Genomic DNA, 8,387 nt, shown 5'->3' with positions numbered 1-8,387 from the left:
GACTTCCAAAAACTCTTGGAATGATAACTATACAGTTGACCCTTGAATGACTTGAGGATTAGGGGAGCTGAGCCTTCACACAGTTGAGAATCCATATACAACGTTTTATTTCCCCAAAATTTACCTGCAAATAGCCTACTGTTGACCAAAGTCTTCCTGACAACATAAAAAGTTAATGAACACATATTCTATATGTTCTATGCATTATCTACTGTATTCTCCCAAGGAAGCAAGTTGGAGAAAAGAAAATGACATTCAGGAAATCATAAGGAAGAGAAAATACATTCACCATTAAGTGGAGTGGACCATCCTAAAGACCTTCATTCTCTTCATTCTCCTCTTCATGTTGAGCAGGCTGAGGAGGATGGCGGGGAAGGGGTCTGTCTGGCTGTTTCAGAGATGGTGGAGTGGGTAGAAAACAGGCGTGTACGGGACCTGCACAGTGTACATCTGTGCTGCACCCAGGCCAACTCCACCCATTCCCTGGAGAAGTCAGCTAGCCCCCAAGGCTTCAGGCACACGGTTTTCTAAGATCTAAGATTAAGGTTCAATATTGTGTGTGCTTTGGCATCAGGGGAAATCAAGAGGCCCCAGATGACTTTGCCACCATTGCCTCCACACTCTGCTCCCTTGGGTGAGACCCCTTAAACAAATGCCCCCTCCTCCCAGGGACCAGGCACCAGCCCCTCCTGAGCAGGGAGCCTCACTCAGCTCCTGGCCAGCCGGCAAAACTGTTCAAGTCAGTCAATTCCATTGTTCAGGAGCCAGGCACCGCCTCCCCTCCCTCAGGAGCCTGCCTCCCGAGGTCCCACTGCACACTCACATGGCCTGCAGTGTCCCTACTCAGGGCTGTGATTAATAACCTGCTGTCTGTCCATCTGCCCAGAGCCCAAGGTCCTGTGTTCTGTCCTTCCCAGGATCCCAGGGCAGGACCTTTTCTCACCCATGGGAAAAAGAGGTGGGGATTAAATACTCTTTCCAAGAAAGGACTCCAAAGTCTATTTCTCATGCATCTCCTGCTGTGCCTATCTATTCAGGGTAGTCTCTTGTCAAATCCACACAGGGCAGCTTCTCCGTGTTGCTCTCTAACATACCGAGGACAGAGCCCAGCTCAGCACCTGAGGCGACACAGACCCTCCATCAACAGTGGATGGGAAAGTTGACGGATGACCTCCCGAGAAGTCAAAGCAGCCCTACACAGGCTACTCTGAGCATAACGCCCAGCCCAGCTCCATAGGTACACGGGTTCCGGGGCAGACAGGGGACCTGCTGTGGGACTCACCAGCGAGGGTGAGGGCAGCCGTGCAAGTGAGCCCACCAGAGCTGCTTCGCTTGGGGTAGGCTGGGGAGGTCACCTCTGAGGCCGGAGGGTCAGGATGGCTTTTCTAGAGACCCTGACCATGAGCCAGCTCAGAGAGGGGCCTGCTGCTCAGCAACTGCCAGGCCTTCAGCATTTAATCATCTTCACAATATTGTCTTCCTTACGCACCTGGCATATTCCTAGTTACCCAATATTCATCTTTGAACTGAATTAATTTAACCATTTAATAGTCTCATAAGAAATTATCCATGAAAATTGTGGGTCTGCTATTTAAATATTTAATTTAATGGTAGGTCAACACTAATTTATGTTTCTGGGAGTCTGACTGAAAAACAAGATGACGCATGAAAGTTAACGAGTGTCTGAGACGGAGGGTAAATTCTGGAATTTCACATGTTAGGATGTATACACAGAATATATGGAGAATGGCAGGGAAAGAATCATTTGAAGAGAAACCAGCCAGAAATAGCACACGAATTCAAGGACTCTGCGTTTTATCCAAGGCCCTGAGACACGGCCACCAACAACAGGTAAGGAGCAGTTCACGGAACCCTAGAGCATAAACCACTCCATTTCCCAAAGGACAGCAATGCCCTGGACCAGGCACTGAACTAAGAAGCAAAGGAGGAGGGAAGAAAGGTGCAAATGGGACACAGCGAAGAAATTCAGAGCGGGGGCCCAGGAACTGGGCCATGCTGGACAATGGTCTGGACCATGCTGGCCTAGGTCTGGACAATGCAGGGTGACCACCCAGAACACCAGCTGGGACTGTGGGACCTGGTGCTGCCCCAGGTTCCCCCGCGGTGCGGGCTGGCCGAGGCTCCTGGCAGCTAATTTATGCCATTTGACTTCATTAACTTGTGTGGTGCAAATATCTCTAAAAGCTGTAACAGATTGGGCACTTTAGGAGTGACATTCCTAAACCTCATGCTTTGTGTGTCACCGTCCTTAAGAGAAAAGGGGCTGATGGTGTGGGATCTGTGAGGCCGTGGTCAGTCCCTGCATTTCAGGCCCTACAATGCTGCTTACTTTGATCTAAAATATAACTGAAAGAACCACAGGTTTTTAATTCCAGAAGAGGTTAAATTCCTGACCTGTGATCCTGGGCAGAGTACCTCTTCTGTTTGAGTTTCATCAGCCCAAAAGGGCACCGTGTTACTTCAGAGATGGTGGTAAGAGCCCTAAATGAGTGAACGGTGTCCACATCTGAGAAGACGTGGCCTGTCCCAGGTCAACCACGCATGGTGATTACAACTGTGCTAACCAACAGCTCAGGCCCTGTGTGGAATTTCCTCCACTTATGAAAAAATGTAGAAAAAATCATTCTCTTAAACAGTGAATGCATCTGAGTACCTTGGAGGAAATTGCTGAGGGAGCGTCCACGTGAAAATCCCCGGCTGCAGCACACACGTGCTCACACAGTCAGTGCAGCGAACAGGCAGCCTCCGTGCTCCCACATCATTGGGTTAAACACAACAATGTCATCCTCTTAATTAGACACATGTGTGGCTTCCAAGGGCTTCAGTGCCAGGAGCCTGTGTGCAGCCTTGGATGCTCCTGCTGCCTGTGCTCTTTGTCACCCTGAGAGTTTCGTTGGGGTTTGTCCATACCACACTTGGCTGAAAGGATGGGTGTTGGGGTGTCTGGCTCACCTCTTATCTCCAGCACTTTAGTTAATAATTGTCTTTTGAAGGAAGAAACACATGTGAAGAGGGCCAACAGCTGGTGGAGCCCTGGTGTGCACAGGGGCTCCCATGCCCACCACCTGGTGCCAGTGTCCCCCCCCAGCAGGCACCCTGTCCCCCAGCCTGGCACCCCCATCTGGCACCCCCACCTAGCAGGCACCCTGTTCCCCAGTCTGGTGCCCCCACCCAGCAGACACACTGGTCCCCATCCTGCCCCCCCAGCAGGCACCCTGTGACCCCAGAATGGAACCCCGCCCAGCAGACAATTGTCCCCAGCCTGGCTCTCCCACCCAGCAGGCACTGTCCCCCAACCTGACCCCCCCCATCAGGCACCCTGTCCCCCAGCCTGGTGCACCCACCCAGCAGGCACCCTGTCCCCCAGCCTGGTGCACCCACCCAGCAGGCACCCTGTCCCCCAGCCTGGTGCACCACCCAGCAGGCACCCTGTCCCCCAGCCTGGTGCACCCACCTAGCAGGCACCCTGTCCTCCAGCCTGGAGCCCCACCCAGCAGGCACCCTGTGACCCTAAGCCTGGCACCTCCACCCAGCAGACACACAGTTCCCCAACCTGCTCCCCCAATAGGAACATTGTCCCCCAGCCTGGAGCCCCACCCCACCCGCATCCTGTCCCCCAGCCTGGAGCCTCACCCAGCAGGCACCCTGTGTCCCCCCCAGCCTGGTGCACCCGAGAGGCAGGAGTGGGCTGCACGGGGTCTGAGGAGGGGAGGTGAGGTGAGGTTGTGTTCTAGAAAGCCAGTCATTGGCACTGTGGAAAGCACTGAGGGTGGGAAGCTTAGGCGGACCTGAAATAACTGAGGCAGCTTAAACAATGAAGAGGTTATTGGAGCCAAATTAGAGGGACGGCAGGAAACACTTTCAGGGTACCTTGAGAAATGTCCTGGAGAACAAAAGAGAGATCTGAGCTTTTAAGGAAAAGGACAAAGGAGAGGAGGTATTACAGAGGCTGTTTTTCAGGATTCCAGTCCCTGTGTGATGGTATTAGAAGCGGTGCGGGGCAGGGCCTGCCTGTGACCTCCGAAGGGGCCCTTCTGGCTGCAGGTGTGTGGCTGGGCAGTGACAGCAGGAAGCGGTGACCCCTGGGGGGTCTGAAATCCTTCCTTTCAGGCCTGCCTGAGGCTCCAGCCGAAAAGCCCTCCTGGCTGCATCGGGAGCCTTTGGAGCCATCACTGCCAGGGGGTTATTATTGGTCTGCTGGAACCTGTTGGAAGGGGTTGCTCCACTGGCTGATGTAGTTTTAAAAGTAGCCACACCTCGGAAATATTTAAGACTCTGCCCCCATGAACATCAATTAAGCCTGATAATCGATTACAGTTTCCAGCAGCCACAATCCCCTTATAGATCCATAGTATGAAAATAAACTGCCTTACTGTTACATTACACCGAAAGAAACTTGAAACTGAATTTACAAAAATTTCCAGGGAGTGAATCAATGTTCCACAGCCAGTCCAAGGCATTTTCTTCCCAAAAGAAGGCCCTTCACCCCAGTTAGATAATTCATAGCTAATCAGTTCCCAGCTGTGTGTCATCGTGCTTGGAAAAACCCAGTGCGTTTAGGAGTCATGAGACTCTTCCCCTCACTTCTTTTGTTCCTAAAAATCACGACGGCAAGCGCAGCATCGAGGAACATGACGAATCCGAAATTAATCTGGTGTGAATCCAGTGCAGACATTTCCTTTTGTGCTCACCTCTGATTCCACAGGGCCTGATTATTCACTCGTTTTAAAACCCCTTTCATTATCTAGAAATGACAGAGTGGATTAAAGAAAAAACTGTGAAAGGGACAATTATGGGAACAGCATGCGAGTTTTAATGAACAGTTTCCAAATCAGCACCTCACCTGTGATAAGGTGTTTTCTTCATCACTCATGGAAATACACAGCGGCATCATCATCTTAATGAAAAGGCCAAAAACACATTTTAATTTCAGCCAACCTCACCTACTTAATTATTAAATGCGGGGTACTTGTAAAAGCACTTAAATTAAGTCATTATTCTGGATGAGAAATGTTCCTTATTTTTAGTTCTCAAAATGTGAAGGAACTAATCCTCATTCTCAAATAATTTACTGTGCCTGACACTGTGAATGAAGTAAAGAAATGCATGAATTTATCTTATTCTATCTTTTACCATTCATGTTTCTTTCACTCTCAAATTTAGAATTGTGACCAGGTTGATAATTGTTTTATTAGTTTTATTTTATACTTCTCAACTAAAATATTTACTCCTAAATACATACCAGATATATATCTAAACAATCATGTATTGGTATGTAGAAGTGTATAATAAATAACTACAAATAACAAGGTCTTTGAGAAAAAATAAAATCTACAAAAAGTAGATATCCAAATGTGACTTAAAACTCATCATAGCTTTTTGAAAACCTCCAAAATCCCACACAGTCGTTGTTCTCCTCAGGTTGCTGCTTTTAATTATGCAGAGGGTGGCGATTTGAATGGCCACCACATTTCAGTCCCAACACAGACAGTCACGGTTCATGGAGGTGTCTCAGTGATGGTGTGAATTGAAGAAAGAAAAAAAAATACCTAGTGGAAAGGAAGGCATCCGAGAAGTTGGCCGGTGCTTAGAGGTGGAAATGAGACATTGCTGATCGGCCCTCACACGGGCTTGGAGTTCAACGTTGCTTTGTGTAGAATGAGAGTCTCCAAGTTGATAAAATAACATCAAGTTATTCTCCGGCCAGTGGCAGCTGCGGGGGCTACCTGACAGAAATAAATGTAAAAATAACCCTAAATATCTCATATTTTGGGTGCTCTTATAAATGATATATTTTTTAAGAAATTTCAATGTCCAGTCACTTGTTGCTACTACGTAGAAATTCAACTTATTTTTAGGTATTGGCTGCCTGTCCTGGAAACTTCCTAAACTAATGTACTTATCTTAGTAGCTTTTCCATGCATTCCCTGTGATTCTCTGCATAGACAAGCATGTCTTCTGAATGGAGGCAGCTGTGGGTCTTTTTCTCCCGGCCTCATTACTCCAGGCAGGACGTCCGGTGTGAGGCTCCCGGGAGGGAGACGGGCTGCAGGGAGCCGTCCATCTCATGCAACGCAGGGCGCTGGCTCTGAGGTTTTCATCAGGCCCTGGAGGAGCTTGAGGAAGCTCCCTCGTTCTAGTACACGTTTGCTAGTGCTTGTTTGTTTTTTGAGTCCGTGTTTGATTTTGCCAGACGTGTTTTCTGCATGGACTGAGGTGGTCACGGGTTTCTCTTTCCACGCCTGTAAACAGGACAAATCCATCAATGACACCTGAACGTTAAATCAAGCGAGGAGCTTCTGTTCCCTGCTGGATGGAAACCGCATGGTTAGGAGCCCGGCATCTGTGTTCATGAAGGCTGCCATGCAGCCGCTCTCGCCTCTGGGTTTGGTATCAGGGTGGTGCTGGCTGGATTGTGTGAGCTGGGGGTGGTCCTTCGCCTTGAGCTTTGTGAAGGATGTGTGGGGCATGGGCGTCATTTCGTTCCTATCTTGGCAGGAGTCACAGCAGAGCCCGGAGGGCTCGGTTTCTTTATGGAAACCCTCCCCAACCCCGGGTGCTTCCCAGCTGGGCCTCGGCCCCCCGTGGCTGCGGCTCCGGCCTCCCCAGTGTCCTCCTGAAACTCCCTCTGAGTGTGTGTGGACGCCGACAGTGCCTCATCTGTCCGGACACCAGGGCCCTGTGTGTCCTGTCCCGAATGTCCCCAGCCCGCAGCCCTGCTCCCCGGCGCTGGAAGGCAGTTCAGGGCTGTCTTGCCCTTTCCTGGAGGTGGCTGTGGAAGGTCCCAAGTAAGTGTTCTCAGCCCTGCGGCCGGTCGGGCCCTTCCTCTGCTGTCTCAGGTAGGAACGGGAGGCAGGGAAGACCCAGGATCTCCAAATGGCTGTTAGGTCCTGGGAGGGCCCAATGCTGGGCTCACGAACCTGACCTCTGGGGCATGGCCTTTCTCCCGCGCTCTGGGCTGTCACGAGTGGGAATGGCCCCCTCTGCCTGAGCAACAGCATATGGTGCTTATCCAGGTGTGCACAGAGGCCGTGTGCTCCCTGGTAGGTGGTCCCAGAAGCCCCCGACTGTGTCAGGACGCAGAGGTGGATGTGGCTCCCGTCCCTAAACCAACTGAGGCTGCCAGCTCCACCCTCTTCCCTGTACAGTGGATCAGGGCACCTGCCTAATCCCTCCCACGTCATGGCCTGGAGAATGAGACCACATCTGGTCATCACACGCAGGTCAGTCTGCAGGTCGCCCCACAGCCCACAGCCAGCACCCAGGTTGAGGGGGCCCAGGGGGTCACGGTGGCTGACACAGGACCGGCGGCATCTGCCCCAAAAGGCGACCCTGCCTCTGGGCTTGCCGAATCCGTGTGGGGCTAATGAGACGCCCAGAGATTCCCCACAGAGCTCCAATCACAGAGATACATCAGCCAGCACCTTCCGACTCCCGGGCCCACAGGTTGATGGGCAGCAGGCAGCCTGCAGCCACAGGACAGCCTGGGTGAGGCTGGGCATCCACAAATCACCTGACAAAGGGTAGAAGTGACCCCGAGTGCAGGGTGCACACCAGGGTCCAGGGTCCTACTAAGCCTGCTGTGTTTCCCCGCAGAGACGTCAACACGATGACGCGCTGGGCTCAGTGGAAGGCTGCTGCCCTCCCGTGTCCAAGACCAGAAGACTCCAAAGGCCCCGTGTGTCCTCCGCGGGCTTGGGGAACTTGGCAGGGCTGCCCACTGGCTCCATCAGCACAAATACTTCATAATTACAAACTTTTGAAGAATTTCTCGAACTATGAGAACAACCGAGGTCCCTGTGCACGGCTCTGTGGATGTGAGTTGGTCCCACGACAGGCAACAATGCGTTTGCAGGTGAGGGGAGGCCAGCAAGAGCAGGAGTGGCGTCGGTCGGTTCAATTACAAAACAGAATCATAGGACAAGATCCGGTAGGCCCTGTGTTTGCCAGTAGACACTCGCTCTCTTCCACAACCTGAGCAGGGGAGAGCCGAGGGGTGTGGAAGGGACCCCACCTGCACTCACTCCCAGGCCTGTGGCCAGTTCCTCTTTCTGCTTCAGGAAAACATCCTTATCCCCTGGAAACTGGTGTTTGATTCACCAACCTGCTTGGAAAGCAGCCTGGAGACGGCCGTCTTCCTAGCTGGGACACCGGGCACTCCAGGGCTTCTGTTTTCCTTTCTGTGGACATCATCATAGACATGACCTCACACTGTCTGTTTATTACAATGTAAGCTCTTCAGAAGAACAGTCTTCAGATGGGCATTTGTTATGAGCGACAGGGGAGGGAGCAAAGCCTCCTCCTCCAAACCATCTTTTCGCATCATTTTTCATCTGCGGAGAAACCCCAGCCATCCCCACCCCCAG

Source organism: Trachypithecus francoisi, unplaced genomic scaffold (assembly GCF_009764315.1).
Source record: "Trachypithecus francoisi isolate TF-2019V2 unplaced genomic scaffold, Tfra_2.0 Lachesis_group17, whole genome shotgun sequence".
In the NCBI taxonomy this organism is placed as follows: domain Eukaryota; kingdom Metazoa; phylum Chordata; class Mammalia; order Primates; family Cercopithecidae; genus Trachypithecus; species Trachypithecus francoisi.
Note: the sequence above shows the minus strand (reverse complement) of the source record.